The 20,785-nt window shown below is 42.7% G+C and overlaps 1 protein-coding gene across 1 annotated transcript in view; it reads right to left on the bottom strand.

The window, feature by feature from the left end:
- The window catches only part of LOC143030576 (uncharacterized), a 16,238-nt gene extending 13,966 nt beyond the window's left edge, over positions 1 to 2,272 (bottom strand). The window contains exon 1 of the mRNA XM_076193735.1: positions 2,208 to 2,272. The gene's annotated coding sequence lies outside the window, so the exon portion shown is untranslated. The remainder of the gene's footprint in view (positions 1 to 2,207) is intronic.
- Between the last annotated feature and the right edge of the window lie 18,513 nt (positions 2,273 to 20,785).

The raw sequence follows: 20,785 nt of genomic DNA, 5'->3' as shown, positions 1-20,785 counted from the left end.
ATATCTGTCTTACCACAAAGATCTGATCTACACAACCTCTACCTGTCCTAAATCCACACTGTTCCTCACCAATTACTCCTTCTGTTCCTCTCCTAATCCTCTCAATTAAGATCCTCCCATAAGCCTTCCCTACTACACTTAACAGGCTAATCCCTCTGAAACTACTACATTCACACTTGTCCCCTTTTCCCTTGTAAAGAGGAACTATACAGGCACTTCTCCAGTCCTCCTGTACTCTACCCTCTCTGCAGCAAACATTAAATAACCTCACCAACCAGTCCACCATCACTGAACCTCCCTTTTTCAGACATTCTGCATGATATCCATCCAGACCAGGTGCCTTACCTGCTTTCATCATCTTTACAACTGCCTTCACCTCATCCTTCCTTATTTCTACTCCATTCTCCTCACTCATCACTCTCATTTTCTTCGCATTTCCCACTGCAGCTATCTTTCCTTCCCTATCCTCCTTCACATTTAGCAACTCCCTAAAATATTCTGCCCATCTTCCCCTTACTGCCATCTCTTCCATTATCATCTCTCCATCTGTACCTTTTACCTTTTCTTCCCTACTTGATTCGCCTCCTCTTCCTCTCTTAATTTCTTTCCAAAACATCTTTTTATTACTTTCAAAATTTTCTGTCATACTCCTACCCCATTTCACATCTGCTCTCCTCTTTGCCTCCTTTACCTTTTGCTTTACTTCTCTTTTCTTTGTACGTCTCATATGACTCCCCCGTCCTCTTTTGTAACCAATCTGTGAATGCTCGCTTCTTCTCTTCTACAACCTTCTTTGTTTCCTCATCCCACCATTCACTACCCTTTCTTCTATTTCCTCCTGTCCTTCTTGTTCCACACACCATCCTTGCACACTTTAAGACTCCCTCCTTGAACCATCCCCATTCCTCCTCCACACCCATCTCTGCTTCATCCTTTACTCCCTCCCACTCCTCCTTCAGCTTCTTTTCGTACTCCTTCTCCTTTTCCTTTTCATTCAAGGAGTTCACTCTAAGAACCTCCCTACCTTTTGTCCCTTTCCTCTTTCTCCATCTATCCTCCACTCTCAGCTTACCCTCCACCAAAAAATGATCTGATATTCCCCCACCCTCTCCCCTTAGCACATGTACATCCTTAACTCTTCCTATCATAATCCTATTTACCACTACATAATCCATTAGCGCTCTGTCTACCACCCTTCCCTCCACCACCCTCTCCCATGTGTACTTATGCTTGACTTTCTTCCGAAACACTGTATTTGCTATCATCAACTCTCTTTCTAGACACATTTCCACCATCAACTCTCCACTACGATTCTTTCCTGGAACTCCACACTTCCCAACCACTCCATCGATTGGACCATTTCCTACCCTAGCATTAAGGTCTCCCAGTACTATTACATTGACATTTCTTCCTAAACCCTCTATGCACTCATTTAAATCTATCCAAAAGGCCTCCCTTTCTTCCACGCTCTTCTCACTGCCAGGCCCATATGCACTTACAAAGACCCACATCTCCTTTCCCAGTTTCACCTTCATCCACATTATCCTTGAGGAAACCTCCTTCCACTCCACTACCTGTTTACCTATCTCCTCACTTACTAGAATAGCCACCCCTTCCCTCCCTCGCCCTCTCTTCACTCCTGATAACCTCCCACTTACACTCACCCTTCCCTTTCAACTTAGTTTCACTCAAAGCCAACACATCCATCTTTCTTCTCACAAACATACTACCTATCTCTTCCCTTTTACTCTCATCTGTACCACATCCACGCACATTAAAAGACCCAAACCTTAGGGTGCTGGCCCGAGGCCCTCCAGCACCCCTTATGCCTTCACTTTTCTTTTTAGGATATGTGCCCCGTGGGGCTACAGGGAGAAGGATGCCTAGTCCCTCTCCCCGTCCCTTTCTTCTCGCCTCTTACGATCCAAGTGGGATACTTGGTGGCAGTATTCTTTTCCCCCACCACAGGGAATTCCCCCATCACAGAAAGAGAATACTCCGAGAAATGGTACAGGACAGCAACAAGGGGTTGGGGGACAGCATAACGGAGGGACAGTCGTAGTATCAAAATACATAGTAGATTTTTTAATTTTCGACTTCCCAGTAACGTAAAGCCTTAGTTTGGCTTTGGAAATTGGTATTCGCACTATGCTATGCTTTAAAGATTCAAAGAATTTAGTAAAGTTAAAAAATTATTGAACTCTAACCTGGCGATCGAATATAAGTGTCAGTGAATGAAACAGACATTCTCCTTCCCATTCTCTATCGCAATCATCGCAAACTGTCGGGAGAACAGGAGAAAAGTGATATTCAAATCTTCTTTATCAAAAGAAATACTCTTTAGAAAATTGCAAATTATAATGAATAAAACACTTATGAACCACAGTCTGTTATGAAAATATCTTTAAATGCAAATAAAAAGAAGGAAGAAAATCTTACATATGAAATCATCATCAGCTGGAAGTGGGATCTCTGCATACAATTTCCTGGTATAGCGTCTGAGTGAGTAACGTCTTGGCTTTACAGGACTGGAGGTCTTTTGACCTACTTCTAAGTCTCCGGTACTTTCGTCGTCGAAGATTCTCCATCCTTTGACAATGGCTTCAATTTTTTCAGGAACTTTGTCCTTGTTGTCCATCTCGAACCTAACTCTATGAGTTTTACGTCCTTCTTCTCTTCCATTGACGTCGTCCTCTTCGTTTCTACTTGAATATTCACCATCTTCTTTACTAGACAAATGTTCACTGTGGTTGTCCTTTCTAATCTGATGTTCATTATCATTATCTTGCTTGATCTCCTCCACAATGTCCTCCTCACAGCTGAGCAAATTCTTATCTTCGCTGTTAATCTCTGCGGAGTTTTGTGTACAGTGAATCGATTTTGTGGTGTCTTGTTCTTCAGGGGGAGGCATCTTATTGCACTCTTCTTTCTTAGGCACGTTCCCATTGTTTTCTTTCTCTCTGGTCAAGGCTACATCTTTATTCTCTTTTCTGGCTGTATGTATAGTGTATTCTTCGTGTACACCCAGGTTTTCTTTGTCCTCTTCCGGTCCAACTCCATTCTTCCTGACGCCTCCCTGACTATCCCTGACAGCACTTTTCTTTTCCAGAGCCTCCGTTCGTTTATCCCCTTCTTGATTATTCTGTTCACCTCCTTTCACCCTGCCGATGTCTCGTCGGTTGAGTTCCGTTAAAACGCCACATTCTCTGGCAGAAGTATGCTTGGTTCCTCCTGGGTGAGAAGGCTGGTCATCATCACAGCCTGGATTCTCTCCAGTCTCATTGTGTGAAACAGTGAAAGACATGCCTTGATTTTCTTTGCTGTGCTGATCGCCAGATGGGACAGTTTTTTTGCCACCAAAAGTAACTGAAGATCCAGAACTATTTTTGGTCTCCTGGATTCGGTTAACATCATCTCTCTCTTCCGGCGTTTGTCTATATACAATCTTTAAGGGAAAAAAGTTAATCCTGAACAGTCAAGACTTAAATTCATGCTTTCTATTACAGGAAAGATACTGGGATACACATAATTATCAAAGAAAGTATGGGGAGAGAGACTGGAGGAAGTGGATATCTTTAGATACTTGGGTGCGAATATGGCAGGAAATGAAGGAGTGGAGGTGGAGGTAGAATGGAGACTGAGAGAAACAAGTAAATGCCTTGGAGGATTAAAAAGTGTAAGGAGAAATAGACATTTGGGAATGGATGCTTAGAGGAGATTGTATGAAGGAGTGATTATGTCGACAGCACTTTATGTGGCAGAAACATGGAACATAAGAAAGGAAGAGAGGAGGAATTTGAATATGTTTGAGATGAAATGACTGAGAAGTATGGTTGGGGCTACTAGGCTGGATAGAGTGAGAAACGAGGAGGTGAGGAGGAGAGCAAGGATGGAAAGGGAGTTGGGAGATAGGGTTGATGAAAGACTATTGGGATGGTTTGGACACATGGAAAGAATGAATGAAGAAAGATTAGTAAAAGAGGTGTGGAAGGCAGAGGTGGAGGAAGTGAGCATGAGGGGCGACCAAGGACGAGATTGTTGGATGGGGTAAAAGGGGCATTGGGAAAAAGGGGAATGTCTGTTGAGGAAGGAAGGGAGAAGACAAAAGATAGGGGTGAGTGGAGAATGGTTGTGTATGGATGATGTTGTGATGTATGGAAGGGATTGGGTGGGGGATGGGAGGGGAGGGATTATGTTTGAATTATATTTTGACGCAGCCCGAAGGGATTTATCGCCGTCTTCTCTTTTTCTGTATGAGGGGACGGAGAGGAGGGGTCGCCGAGTGAATGAAGCGGCCTTGCTGTGAATGTGCTGAGTTTTGCTACATTGTTTCTGACCCGGGGCAGTGGTCGAAATGCAGGGGTGACCAGTCATCCAGGAGGAGTCAAGATAAGAGGGAGGATGGGAGTGGAGTATATGGGAGGATGGGAGTGGAGTATATGGGGGATGGGAGTGGAGTATATGGGGATGGAATGGGTGGGAGTGGATTTTGTGCCTTTGATTTTTTGGCTACCTTCTCTGTAAGGTGTGAAAAAGCCGCTGGTATATGTATGGTATATGTATGTAAGTATGGGAATGTTTAAAGAACCTGACAGAAAAAAAAGAGACCAGACTTCAATTAATCCATTGCACCGATTCTCTTTTGGAGGAGATCTGCGGCACCATGAAAAGTGGCCGCGCTCACCACTTCTACCCATGAAGGACCAGACTTTGCAATATGCAGTAGTCTTAAACAACAAATCAAAGCCATCCTAATATCTAGCTGGTCTGTCCTATTGTGCACAGTAAAAGGTGGCAATGCTAATCTTTAAAAGTGGAAGGATTTTTTTAACTGAATAAAGTCGCTTCACAGAAGCCAGAATAAATAAATGAATAAATGAATAAATGACAATGAATTGGTTTAAACATTTAACCGGTTGGGAACTTCCTTCAACTAAATGATATCGCCAGGCGGACACTGGAAAAAATATTATAGGTGCGAAAGTCGCTATCTTGGGTTAATTGTAAATAAATAATGCAAACCCAGATTCAGGTAGGCCCATAGCTAAACAATTGATGATCAAAAGAACAGGAAACCCTTTCAAACAACAGTGTCAGTCTTTTATTACATAGTACCTAGAATGCTTGTAAAATTACATCAATGCCAACACAAAGTACTTGACTTGGATAAGCTAAGGTTTGTGAGGTCACTATTGCCCTAGTACTTCTGACACAAAAGTTATCAGCTGAAGAGCAAAACTTCTAAAAAATCAACTTAATTCGTCTTAAATCATCACTTCTTCCAAAAGTCAGTAGTTACCAATTGGAAACCAGGTCCAGTCACATTAGCGATGTGAACCACAAGAGCACCAAATTTGTTTCCTAGTTCCAGGGCAGGTTCAATGGTCGGTGCTACTAATTTAAAGTATCTTTATACTCGTATATATATATATATATATATATATATATATATATATATATATATGTATATATATATATATATATATATATATATATATATATATAACTACTACGGTTTACTGTCAATTATAATTAATAGTATTCTGATAACTCAAATAAATGTCTGGCGGATGTCCTTTTGAATAACTACTGGAAAGATAATCACTTTACAAGGCAAAATATACAACCTATTAGAGAACAGAGGAGAGCGTTTTGTGGAAAAATATTCCAACTATACTAATCTAATAGTGCTGGCTTACTCTGCTTTACCTGGACTTTATATTTCTTCTCGGACGCGAGAACGGCCATGGACCACGAGTGTGTGATACTGGACTGGGATTCACTCAAAGGTCCTGTGAAGGTTTCCCTCTGCCAAGACAGACTCTGCCCTGGTCGATATTTTGATCATGGATCCTTACCCATCTTGACGGCTGCACAGCTGCGTGTATGACTCTGATTCCTGGTCAGGGAGAAATATAAAATTTTGGTTCAATCTTGATAGTTTACTTTTCAACCTCCCACAAAGATCTAGCGTCCCTCTTTGGAGATCCCTGTACATTTCTGATTTTCTTTATATTTTCTTAAATATTCATTTTCACTGTCCTAATTTAATTTTCATTGTTTCTATGCGCTACTTACAACTTCACTATAGGCAATGCAAACCTTCCAAGGACATATTGACATCACCCGTCAGTGTTATGCACTACACTACCAAGGTGAATGTGTCATTTAGTAAGCCGTTACCAACGGATGATCTAGAGTGACACTGATGGACAGCAACACTCCTTATCCCATAGTATTATTAAGAAATTATCTTCCCATGAATCTCACGATTCTGCGAAATATCCCAGAACCCCTCACAATACAAAAACAAACGCCTTCTTGAGGTCAACATAAATTGCAAGTAACCTGTTGAGAATCACGTTGGCGCTCCACAAGAACATGAGGCACTATGGCCCGATGTCTAGTTACCGGATGTGAAACCTGATTGTTAAGACCTCCGAAACTTTTGATATCAACTTTTTCCGCAGCGGTGCACTGAGCATTGTAATACCGCGGTAAGTGTTGCATTGTGTTGTTTTGCGAGATGCAGGGATGGCCCATCATCCAAGAGGAGCCGAGATGAGAGGGAGGAATGGTGAATGGGAGTGTAGTGGGAGGGGATGAAATGGGTGTGAGTGGAATTATGCCTTTTGACTTTGGCTACCTCCCTTATAAGGGGAAAAAGCCCTTGGTATATGAAAATGTGTTGCATTCCTGCCAGTCCCCTTTCTCCTTACACACACACACACACACACACACACACACACACACACACACACACACACACACACACACACATATATATATATATATATATATATATATATGTATATTTACATATATATGTATGTATATATATATACATATGTATATTATATATATATATATATATATATATATATATATATATATATATATACATATATATATGTATATATATATCGTAGTCTCCAAACATAAAGGAATGCTGTTCCTCGGTTCTGTAGGGGTGTCACCAAAGTTCCTAAAATGTTCACAGTATAAAACTTAGGTTGTCAATGCCCCATAGAGGGAGAGAGAGAGAAGGAGAGAGAGAGAAAGAGAGAGAGAGAAAGAGAGAGAGAGAAAGAGAGAGAGAGAGAGAGAGAGAGAGAGCTGGGTAGGGAGCAAAAGAAAAACGAAAGACCATGGTAAGAAACTCAGGAGAAAGTGCTTGATGGATAAAGAAATATTATTTTCTGTGCAGATATACTGAAAGTGAAATTTAACCAAAGGAGATACAATGACGGTATACCACGAACGTAGTTCTTCTTGTAAGAGTATATCACAGTTACATACAATTAGGTAATACAAACACACAAATGTAGGTATACACACCTGCTAACTTTGCTGTGGGTCTTGTCGCGCGGGCGGCCTGCCCTTGGCTGATGTGTCTTCGGCTCCTCGTACTGGCGTCTGGAGAACGTGGGACCTGCATGGCTCATTCTTGACGATGAAGAACGCGCCATCCTGACGAAGTCAGGAGCCACAGGGTCCAGCCCTACATCGCAGTGCGAAATTGATTACGCGTAGTGGTATGGGGAAAGAAAAGAAGAAGAAGAAAAAAAAAATATATATATATATATATATATATATATATATATATATATATATAATATATATATATATTATCGAGTGTGATATATAATGTGGATTAATTGGGGAGTGGTTACATTTCGTATCTAGACTTGCCTCCATTTCTAAGTACTAGTGTCTGAGAGGAGCACATATATAACCAATCTTGCCAAAACCGAACCAGTTTCACAGTGTAGTGATTCTATGCCAATATAGCTTTCGTTGTTTAGTATCAAATATATATTCCAAGTGCAGTAGGTCATTCATAATTAAGGTGAGTCTTCCAAACAAATGTGTATTCTCACAACAATTATGAATTATACTGTTGAGACACTGAGGCAAGCTGGATAATGTAAGAAGTCTGAGTTAAGAATAAAACTCGGGCCTATACCAGTGCCTTCTTCGTCTACCCGTTTGTTCACTTATTATCACTAATTTCTATATTTACAACACCCACAATAATTTTATCTATAAATCGCCATGTTTGTACTAAAAGCATACCCTCCAAAAATAGATTACCCTGTCACAAGGTGATAGATATGACGCAAATGGAAAATTGAAAAACAAAAGATTGTGACTGAAGTCGTGACTACTCAAGCGAAGAAGCAAAATGTGATGGATGAGAGTGGAATGAATGTACTCTTCTTTTCGTCTGTGGTCAATTTGTCAATTTTTATCAACTTTATTTGATGTCACGTGTATGATAATTACAGATACCATGATATATCAGAACTAAATAAATACATATTTTCGTTGTCATCGCAATGTATGTGAAATGTCACTTTAATTACGTGTAATGTGTAAAACATTCAACAATGTAAGATTATTTGTGTAGTCGTCGATACTCATCAGGCTCGAACTAATTGATCTAGGTAACTTTATACATTTCATTCTGACTAAAATTTGACGACTCATTTGAATGTAAGAGGTATGAAACTTAAATCCTTTCAAGGAGTCATCAAACTTGTAATAAAGGTCATGATTAAATGGCAAATATCATCATGTCTCGTATTAACAGTTTAGCAATTTCCTCAATTGTATTTCTCCATTTCCATGCGATAATTCCACACAGTAATCTTTAAAAATTTTACTACAACAAAACATTTTGAAAAATGCATCACCATAGAGAAGGGCTCAATAAAGAACATAAATCAATCTTTCTTAGTCTCACTGATAGCTACAAACACGTATAAACCCTCTACAAAAACTAAACTCTTGCATGTAATACGTGGCTTGCTGGCGATCATAACTTCACCAGAATTTACTATTACAAGACATTTCTACAACGCACACAAATAATCATATTTATTTGTAGAAACAGCCTATAATTATAATGATAAGACAAATTCAATACATACTAGGGAGCGATATCGTAATATTTGGGAATACTTTCATTAGTTTGGGATTAATCAGACCTGTACATGCATGCGCAAATTTACTTACATAAACAATCACTACTATAGTATAATAAGGAGTTTATGAAATAAAACTTTGATAATGTTACCTAATTCAATCATTTTGAGATAGTTGCTGTATTGATTTGAGAATCGCTTCTTTTCGATATCCGCATATTTCGCCCACATTTCCTGCGGAAAGAAGCTGGCTGTTGTTTCAAGCAGATCCTGTGAGTTGTTTTTGCTTGTGACACTCATGATGAAGAACTTAATAGCCACCAAATAAGTGCAATGTTCAGTCACACCTCTTGTTTTTCTTGTTGAAAATGTAATATGCTTTTTAGTCGACACGAGACGGTTGATTGATGAATTGTTGCCATATGACTCAGAAACTTTGCATTATTTTTCTTTCAATATTTTCGTTATTCCAGTTACAAGAGTAATATATATATATTTGTATAGATGATACACAATTTAACATTCAAATGTCATAGTTGTGCTTTAAAGAGTCTAATAAAAAAAATAACAGCAATCTAATCAATCTGGCACTCTTGTAAAGTGCGCCAAAACTGCGCAACAAATAAATTTACTTAGCATATTATCATTGCAATAAAATTTGTACCAGTGTATGCCTCTCATAAATCTTATAATTCACATGTTATTTTCGAAATTTATTTTAAATGTTAGTATCCTATTTGTTATAGGCATTCGATTTAATAATGTCGTCTGTAGATTAGATCATAGACTGCATGGACGTACGGCTATGCATTCGCAGCTTAGACCGTCCTTTGATTATCCTGTAGTTCATCCGACGTGCTTTCAAAACATATAGATATTAAATGTATAACATAAATACTCCGATGCTCATGGTCGAATGCATCTCATCTCTGACAAAACCTGCGCAAAATTTGTACAGTAATATTGTAGTGGTTTGGTTCGAACAAGCCAGGGAAAATGAAATTCACTTTGGTCTCTTATTCTAATCTCTTTGGTAAAACCACAAGTAATAGCCACTGGTTAGTGGATCTGATCAGTCGTAGCTGGACGGTGAGCCTAACGTCAGAGGCGGTGGCGGCTGATGACGGCGAGGCTCGATGGAACTGCTACAAGACTGGACGAGATGTTGTTGCTGCTGCCGTGGCTATTACCATTCTGTCCTGACTAGCCGCCGCTGCCCTATTTAAGGGTCGCTCGCGGCTCAGCGTAGTTGGCAAGAGAGGTCGCTAGCCGCTCGAGAACCATTTGCTGGCTCCTGATTGGCTAGCTCATATTCACCTCTTGCCAACTATGGGAAGTGTGTGACCGCCTGTGGCTGCGTCACTACACCACTCCCCCTCTCTTCGAGAGCGGGCGTCGAGGGAGATAGGGAGCGACGCGCGCGACGTGGTTGAATCGGTGTGGCCTTCGTATCACTCGCCCAAAACGTGTGGTCATTCCATCAGGGGGCATGTCTGGCGAGGAGGGCCTTGATGGAGGGGGGCTCGAATGCAGGGTGGTGTGGTCGAAGTCAGATGCCTGGCGAGGTGGGGTCGGTTGAGTATGGAGCTGTGGAGACATAAGGTTGGGTGAGAATTGTTGCATTGCATGGTAGAGTGGGGGCGTAGGGTGGGGAGGATCTTGCGGGGTGCCGGGAACAGTTGTAGAAGGATGTGGTTGCGGGGTGGGAGAAGGAGAAGGGTTCGCTGTCGTGTGCGTGTGATCTGTGTATGGTGAAGAGTCAGGGGCAGGAGGGGAGTGTTGGTTTGGAAGGGAGAGTGTTTCGGGGGGTGAGGAATGACTTGGTTCGGTGGTGAGGATGGGGTTAGGACCATGTTGTAAGATGTATTGTAGTGGCCCTGGAGGGGAGTGTTGGTTTGGAAGGGAGAGTGTTTCGGGGGGTGAGGAATGACTTGGTTCGGTGGTGAGGATGGGGTTAGGACCATGCTGTAAGAGGTATTGTAGTGGCCCTGGAGGTTTGGTAGGGGGATTGATGGGGAGATGGGCCGGCTTGAGCCTGTCGATGGAGACGCTATCCGGTTTGGCACCTCGGTTGATCACGAAGTACTTTGGTGATCTGCTGAGGACTCGGAAGGGGCCGTCGTATGGGCGCTGAAGAGGAGCTCGTGTGGAGTCTTTCCTGACGAAGACGTAGTCACTTGTAGACAGGGCCGGGGGAAGGTGCTCCGGCTGTGGTTGTGGTGGACGAGGGGGTGTTGGACGGGTGTTGGCGAATGTGTCCTTGATGAGTTGGAGGAGGGCGTGACGATCCGGATCGCCGACGGCAGGCGTGGCAATTTCCCCAGGGAGGCGAAGGTTCTCAGCGTAAAGTAGCTGCGATGGGGAAATGTCATTGTCGACCTTAGGTGTGACGCGGATCGTGAGAAGCACCAGGGGAAGGGCGTCGACCCAGTCGCATGAGGGTTGTGCCTTCAGCGACTCCTTCAGTTGGCGGTGGAACCGTTCCACGAGTCCATTGGCTTGGGGGTGGTAAGCGGTCCGGTTACGTTTGGTGCCAAGGAACTTGAGGATGCTGGACCATAGGTCAGATTCGAACTGGGAGCCCCCATCCCCGCCCATGATGTGAGGTGCGCCGAATCTGGATACCCATCCAGAGAGGAAAGCACGGGCGGTCGTCTCGGCGGATATATCCGGAAGGGGGATCGCTTCTGGCCACCTGGTGTACCTGTCGATACACGTAAGGAGGTAACGCATGCCGCGAGAAGGCGGAAGGGGGCCCACAATGTCCACATGAACTGACTGGAAACGTGCCGTTGGTGCAGGAAAACGCTGGAGTGGTGCGTGGACGTGGCGCGTAACCTTGGCCGTCTGGCAGGGGAGGCAGGTCCGGGTCCATTGTCTGACATCCTTGTTGATGACTGGCCAGAGGACTCGATCCGTGATGAGGCGTTGTGTCGCGCGGATGCCCGGATGACTGTGGTCATGGAAGGAGGAGAAGACGTCCTTACGGTGACAGGCGGGGATGTACGGACGGGGTTTGCCTGTGGAGATGTCACACCACAATGGTACGGGGTTGTTGGGAAGCTGTCTTAGCTGTAGGGACGAGGTGTCGTGCATACGTAGGAGGCGGAGTTCACCGTCGTTGTTCTGAGATGCGGCGATGCGTGCGTAGTCTATGTTGTGGTTAGGGAGGATGCTGGAGGTGATTCTAGACAAGGCATCGGCTACCTGGTTATCCTCTCCCTTGATGTATTCAATGCGAGTATCAAATTGGGAGAGGAAGGACAGCTGCCGGGAGACTCTTGGGGAGTGATGGTCGGAGACTCTGTCTAGGGCATGGGCGAGTGGCTTGTGGTCTGTAAGGATAACGAAAGGCCGGCCTTCCAGGAAGTAAAGGAAGTGCTTGACAGCCGAGACTATGGCTAGCAGTTCCCTGTCAAAGGCGCTGTAGCGAATTTGAGGAGGGTCCAGACGTTTGGAGAAAAAGGCGATAGGCTGGAGCTGGCCGTTGATCTTCTGTTGGAGGACGGCGCCAATTGCTGTGGAGGAGGCATCAGTGATAAGGAATGTGGGTGCGTGAGCTACTGGGTAGGACAAGCGGGCGGCTTCAGCGATTGCCGCCTTGGCTTGTTCGAATGCCTGGGTCGCTTCGGAAGACCATCTCACAGGTTTGACCGACCGCTTGGAATGGTTCTTGGTGAGGTCGTTCAAGGGAGCGAGTTTTGCAGCTGCGTTGGGGATGAATCTGTGGTAATAATTGACGATTCCTAGGAATCGTCGGAGCATCTTGATGGTTGTTGGCTGTGGGAAATCTTGGATTGTGTCTACTTTCTGAGGGAGAGGATACAGACCTGCTGTTGAGATGCGGTGTCCGAGGAAGTCGAGAGATGAAACTCCGAGGAGACACTTGGACGGATGTACCCGGAGGCCATAATCTTGGAGGCGGCGGAAGAGGAGGCGGAGGTGTTGGCGGTGTTGGTCGTGGGTATCGGAGGCTACGAGGATGTCGTCGATGTAAACGGTGATGAATTCGAAGGCTCTCAGGGCATGGTCTATGAACCTCTGGAACGTCTGGGCGGCATTCCGGAGGCCAAAGACCATCATCTTCCACTCGAAGAGGCCGAACGGAGTGGCTATGGCTGTCTTCTGGACGTCTTCCGGCGCTACAGGGATTTGATGAAACGCCCTGACCAGGTCAATTTTGGAGAAGACCTGCTTCCCGTGAAGCTTGAAGTGGAAGTCTTGAGCGTGAGGGATGGGGTAGCGGTCGGGCTTCGTGATGCGGTTAAGTTGACGGTAGTCACCGCAAGCCCGCCATTGGTTGGGCGGTGGGGGTGGCTTGGGAACCATGTGGAGTGGTGATGCCCAAGCACTCTCCGATGGTTGGATGATGTCCTGGTCTAGGAGTTCTTGGAACTCCTGTTTGGCAGCGGCCAACTTCTCTGGGGAAAGTCGTCGAGGCTTGCTGTGTACTGGCGGTACAGATGTCTGGATGTGGTGCATGATGTTGTGAGGGGTGGTGGTGGTGTTGGTCTTGTCTGGCGATGTTAGCTGGGGAAACTCCTGCAGGATGCGTATATAATCGCCAGCGGACTGGAGGGACGATATCTGGTGGGATTTGGCGTTAGTGGTGGTTCCCGGTATGCTTGTCGTGCCGTGGTACAAGCAGTTATCCTTGGCGTTTACTACCATATTGTAATGCTGGAGGAAGTCGTAGCCAAGAATGGGGTGCTGGACCGCTGCTATGACGAATGTCCAAGGGAACTTGACATCGTGGAGGTCCAGGACGCTGTGGTGGCTGCCGTACGTTGCAATGGGCGTACCGTTGGCTGCAAGCAGGTCGTAGGATGGCCACCGTGTACCGTGGTTGGGTTCTTCCGTCGGGGGTATGATGCTGACGGCTGAGCCCGTGTCTACCAGGAAAGAGAGGCCAGAGTGGCGATCACGCACTGAGAGGAGGGTGTGAGTATGGTTAGCGGGGGTAGGAGTGCTTACCGACCCCCGCGTTTGGCGTTTCCCTGCGACCAGCTGCATGGTTGTGTGCATCTGAGCGCCTTGGCTCCGAAGCGGGTATGGTACCAACAGGAGGCAGTATCCTGTCGTGGAGCGGGGCTAGGTGGTGGTTGAGGGGGGGTTCCCTTCTCGGCAAGCAACTGGTTGAGCAAGGTCTTCATGTCGGCGACTTCCTGCCGTAGTTGCTGCATACTTTGGTCACTGGCACTATATGACATGGGAATGTTTTCACTCACAGCACTATGGTCGGTAACACCTGGGTTGTCACTACACTTTGCACGAACACTATGCACTGGTTTGTGTACCGAGGTATGTCGCTGGAACAACCTATCTGCTATTTCGCAGTATTGTTCGTCGTCCTTATCGCCGGCTAAAGCTTCCAGGTGTAAGTGGAGGGCGTCCGGCATCTTGGAGAGGTGAATGGAGCGGAGGAGTTCCTTGGGCAATGCCACCTTTGCACGGGTGTTGAGGTTGGCCATACGGGTGTATAGCTGTGAGGGGGTGGTGTCGCCGAGTTCGGTCTGCTGGATATCTCGGTAGAGCTGGTCGTCAGGCCTGGCGCATAGCTTCCGTAAGGCAGTCTTGAGGGCGGCACACTTGCCTTCTTCCGGAGGAGAAAAGACGGCGTTACGGACAAGGGCGATGACGTCCGTTGGTAGAGCGGCGATGTACGCGCCGAAGGCTTGGTGGTCTGGAACGTCACCTTGAGTGGCTAAATAGGCTTCTGTGTGAAGTAGCCAGCTCTCCAAGTCACGGGAGAAACTGGGAAGTTTCACTTGTGAATTTTCCATAATCCTGGTTGTCTTTCACCGGGGTCACCAATTTGTGGTGGTTTGGTTCGAACAAGCCAGGGAAAATGAAATTCACTTTGGTCTCTTATTCTAATCTCTTTGGTAAAACCACAAGTAATAGCCACTGGTTAGTGGATCTGATCAGTCGTAGCTGGACGGTGAGCCTAACGTCAGAGGCGGTGGCGGCTGATGACGGCGAGGCTCGATGGAACTGCTACAAGACTGGACGAGATGTTGTTGCTGCTGCCGTGGCTATTACCATTCTGTCCTGACTAGCCGCCGCTGCCCTATTTAAGGGTCGCTCGCGGCTCAGCGTAGTTGGCAAGAGAGGTCGCTAGCCGCTCGAGAACCATTTGCTGGCTCCTGATTGGCTAGCTCATATTCACCTCTTGCCAACTATGGGAAGTGTGTGACCGCCTGTGGCTGCGTCACTACAATATCTGCAGACGACATCCCCCTAATTCAAAACATTGATATTATTATGGGAAATAAGCAGCAACATTACTGTAGCTATAATCATTATATAGTCTTTGTTTTTTCTAATGACAGTGTTGGGAATTAATTCTGATATTGGAATTAATTCTGACATTGGTATTCTTTGAATAGGTGTGTGATTACCAATATTGAATATAGTCAGTAGTAAAGTAAAGAATTATAACATATATTTACTGCTTATGGCAATATACCGAATTGTTGCCAAAGCATGATTTGATTCCCAAATATTTAAAAGTGAACCAGAGTAATGGGAAATTCAAATCGACCGCCAATGATAGTGCTTCCACTTTTAGGGTAATTACCCTATTTTAAGGTAATCAAGCCTATGCTGGGGTAGAGTTAAGGGTAATGTTTTTTAGGGTAATTGGGCAAATTTTGGGGTACAAATAGAGAATCTAGGGCAATCAGACACATTCACATTCCTTTAGAACAAAAACAATTTAGAATATTTTTCTATCTTTTCGACATTGATAAATAACAAATATATATGATGGACAGGTATGATAATGTTCTGTCCAGTAACTCCCTGGCCTTTTAAAATGGTGGAGTTTATTCCTAAATCTCTTGTGGATGTAATTAATACTTTACCACAAATATCAAAATTTGTAGACAAGCAAAAGCTAGATGATGAGTGGAGATCTCACTATTTAGTAGATGGGTTATCCAAACATATGTCTTGTGATGAGTACAGGAACATGGTTTTCAACAAAAGAAATGCAGCTGGAATTATATGCTTTCCCAACCTAAAAACTGTGATCAGTAGCTTACTGTCGCTGCCCTTTTCAAATGCATATGTTGAGAGTTTTTTTTAGCAAACTAAATTTAACCAAAACATCCCAGAGGAACAGTCTGAAAAATGAAACAATCTGTGGGCTCATGCACGCCATTTACCACATGAAGAACAACAATGCAAAAGCAAATACCTTAATTATTGACGAAAGTTTAGTTAAAGGTGTTAGAAATGTGAAAAGCAGTGCTACTTGCAAAGAATCTGCTGCTCTTAGGGGAGAACCTAGCTCCAGTACTTAATAGAATAGCATGTTGCACCTATCTGGGACCAGGAGTTCAGTTTTTATTTTCTGGATTACAGTCTCCAGTACTTCATAAAATAACATATTGCACCTATTTGGAAGCAAGAATTCTGTCTTTATTTTCTGGATTACGCACAGTATTGTACTTGTTATTTTTATAGAAATACCTAAATCTTTACATAAAGGTGACTTGGACTTACATGATACTGTTCTTATGCAGTTCTATTATTTACCAGCAAAAAATTGTGATAATAATAATAATATATATATATATATATATATATATATATATATATATATATATATATATATATATATATATATATATATGTTGAGACATTCTGACAGGTTGATGTAAGCGGAATAGGAAACACAGGAGTCTTAGTCTTGAGTTTATTCCTGACTAGTTTCGCAGGTATGCTTTTTCAAAGGAATATCATATTCCTTTGAAAAAGCATACCTGCGAAACTAGTCAGGAATAAACTCAAGACTAAGACTCCTGTGTTTCCTATTCCGCTTACATCATATATATATATATATATATATATATATATATATATATATATATATATAAATATTTATATAATTACATTGAATAAAGTTATAATTTAGGGTAATTTAGGGTAATTGACACATCACAACTGCTGGGGTAACGAAATTTTTTGCTGTGGAAGCACTGCCTAGCGGAGAATATAGGAGGCGAAGACGCATCATAGAGAAGAGAAAATGTTGAAAATTAAAACAGAAGAGAGAAACTAAGGAAAATGTTCACCGCTTACTTTTGTCACGAGAGGGACTGGTAAACGAAACGTCCATTTCCACACTAATATGAGCGACAAAACTTGAGAAAATTGGTTGAAGAAAGAAACAAAATCCTTATTTTTGCAATACCAAAATGGCAATAATGATATAAAAGTAGGTGACAGGGGTGGTTTGCTAAGAAAAGAACATTGAAAATCATGGAAGTATATCACATACATACGTACAAAGGAAATTATTAAAGTGATAGGAAAGGACAAAAGTAGAAGAAACGTTATCCAAATTGTAGTTGATGGAACGCGTGGTCTAAGTAACTGACAAACTTGCAACGACATTTGTAATTGCTATTTCGAACTATGTGTTCTTTTCTTTATCTGCATTTCATGTATATTGATTCAATGGCAAATAAGATTAATTACTATAACACCTTGCCCATTGCAACATTTGTAACAATTAACAGTTTCTTGATAGATGTTGCTTACCACTAGTAGGGCATTAGTCAACAAACTGATTTGTATGTTTTGATCTGATAGCAAAGATAGCACACGTCTTTTGGTTATTTTCCCCTGTTGGCCGGTTCGGAGCATCATGCATTTCTAATTTCATTTATTGCTACTGTAATAACAGAAGCATGTGACTCAAAAGGAAAGTGAATTCTTGGAAAAGGAAGAAGATTAATTTGGAAATCTACAAGGTCAAAATTGAGAGCACTATCAAACCTCAATGAAGCTGTGAGAGATATTCAATCAATGAGACGGTTGAAGTCGGGTGGCTCAATGCAGATTTCTACGACAAATATCGTATACATAATACAACATCTGTTTCTACCATGAAAGCACAGTTTGAATGTGCCTGTGTTGTATGTGTTATAAGAACAACATTGTAGGATACAACATGTGAGGCAGTTTAATGTCACCAATGTTGCAAGGTCCATATTACAACAATATTTTCAATTTCCTTTTGGATGATATAGTGATCACGTGCATAGTTGTTTATAACATGAAGGAGAAATGCTCAAAAAAGTGTATGAAAAATTAGATGATAGGATGAACAGCAGAACAAACCAAGGACGAAGACAAAAATATTGAATCACCTGAAATGAACGCCAGTAAGAAATTATAGTAGTATGTTTCGATGCTTAAGAAATCTCAGTGCTTCATGGTGCAAACACTGTGATTGAATATGACATTTTCCATATAATCAATAAGAATAGTAACTTTGGTGTGATAGGAGTAGATCTCCGAAAATGGAAGGGATATGGTGTATTAGAATAGAGTTGATCTTCACCACCAGCGATATGGAGCTCCCTAGCGGAGAACGTAGGAAGCAAAGACGTTTGAGAGAAAACTTAAGTCCAAAACATACTGGAAATGTAATAATGTTAGGTAAAAATATAACCAAAATAAAGAAATAACGTGCAGGAATAGTATCAGTCTATTAATACCTTCTGCCACAATTATTTACGCATTTAAAAAATATACATGACAACTCGCCAATCTAGCGTAGGCTAATCAGCACAACGAGTTTCATATAATCAATTATATCATGCCACCTTATTCATACTCTAACATCCAATAAGGTTTGACATGACTAGTAATTCTGGCATATTCTTCATTTGCATTTCCGTAAAACTGTCCAACTGATTATGCACATATTTTGATTCTATTCTACATAAAAAAGTGAAATTATATCTTCCTTTCATCCACTAGTCTGTCGAAAGATCTGGGATAGAGCTGTTTTGATTCAGGAATGGGAGTTATCGGTGGATCAACTAAATATTTGAATAATTTTGCTAGTTGTACTCTTTCAGATAAACAACATCTCAGGAAGTTAGAACAAACCATTAAGCTAATATCAGTTAGTTTATGGCTACAACAATCATTGAATACAGTGAAATTAAGTTTCATACATGAAATGTATGACATGGTACTGTCTTAGGCTCGATTCTTAATGCAATCTCTCTAATTTCAGGATCTAGTTAACTCTGATAAACTCCATTTTAAATCTAATCAATCCTGCCTCTTTTCTCGTTGCTGAGTATGGGGGGAGGCCACTTATTAAGTAGATATTACACAGTTACATTATTGTTAATTAAAGAACTGGGTGAAATGTGCAGAAGATGATGTCTCTGCGCATCCGATGGATTTGTAGTGGTTTGGTTCGAACAAGCCAGGGAAAATGAAATTCACTTTGGTCTCTTATTCTAATCTCTTTGGTAAAACAACCACAAGTAATAGCCACTGCTTAGTGGATCTGATCAGTCGTAGCTGGACGGTGAGCCTAACGTCAGAGGCGGTGGCGGCTGATGACGGCGAGGCTCGATGGGACTGCTACAAGACTGGACGAGATGTTGTTGCTGCTGCCGTGGCTACTACTATTCTGCCCTGACTGGCCGCCACTGCCCTATTTAAGGGTCGCTCGCGGCTCAGCGTAGTTGGCAAGAGAGGTCGCTAGCCGCTCGAGAACCATTTGCTGGCTCCTGATTGGCTAGCTCATATTCACCTCTTGCCAACTATGGGAAGTGTGTGACCGCCTGTGGCTGCGTCACTACAGATTTATTATGTCATTCATTCATAAACTGATAATGCATGCGCTCTGCTTCGCTCTTCTAGTTTCATACAATGGCACAAGCAACTTTCGCAAAGCCTTTCGAGTGGACGAAGACTATTATATTACATTTCATTAAGCTACTAAAGCAGTACCTAGCCATTTGGAATATCAAGTGCAAAGAATATAAGCTGAGAAATATAAAAAGTACAAGCATCGAAACCTGACTTCTGTTCTTTAACAAAATGTAATGTGCGGAATGAAGACATTACCAAAAAAACTTCATACACTGAAAACACAGTTTCACAGGGAAATGACTGCCATCAATGCATCAAAGAAGTCTGGTGCTGGCACGAAAAATATATATACTCCAAAGCTGTGGTGGTTTAATGATTAAATGAGTAGAGCGTCGGCAGACATCCTCTTTCTGTGAAAGCCAAATGATGAATGAGAAAGGGTTGCTCGCGCAAGGTATTCGCAGTGATGCAGCCCGTCCGGACGCTACTGTCAAGTTTTCAACACGACTATTGCATAAGTCGCTGATGCGTGATGCTTCGTGTGGACGGGGCTTTAGTAATCGTACCGGAAAAATTAAGTCTTCGATGCAAAATTATATTTTCTATACATTACATGGATTTGCCTATTGCTTGGTGCATTCAATTGAAAGTATATATCAGTATAAGTCCATTGAAGTCGGTAGAAAATGACAAATTGCTTGGCTTGATACAATTATAGGCTGTTTTACGAATATCATCTGTAATTATAAATAGAGGCTTAAACAATGCTATATGCCGTTTGCAATCATGAAATTAATTGACTTAAATTTCAGACACAATAATGTACAACGATACACCTCTGTAAGTTTATAATACTTGCCCAAAAAATTATCTATTTCCCGGCAAGAATTACAAAATCTGGCGGTGTCTGGTATCAAATCACTCACTGCGAAAGGTCCCAATGCTTCCGACACCGACTCCAACTACACGACTCCGACTCCACAGCCCTGATATATATGTATATATATATATATATATATATATATATATATATATATATGTGTGTGTGTGTGTGTGTGTGTGTGTGTGTATATATATATATATATATATATATATACACGCACGCGCGCGCGCGCGACTTGATGGAGCAGTGGTAGCGTTCGCGGCCGCCACTACGTCGGTCCGGGTTCGAATCCCACCCAGGGCTGAAATAATTCCAATACCACTTCACTGCGAACCGTTACTCC

This window comes from Oratosquilla oratoria, chromosome 12, assembly GCF_046742065.1.
Source record: "Oratosquilla oratoria isolate Oo_2021 chromosome 12, ASM4674206v1, whole genome shotgun sequence".
Classification (NCBI taxonomy): domain Eukaryota; kingdom Metazoa; phylum Arthropoda; class Malacostraca; order Stomatopoda; family Squillidae; genus Oratosquilla; species Oratosquilla oratoria.
Note: the sequence above shows the minus strand (reverse complement) of the source record. Positions and strands in the feature narration are given on the sequence as shown.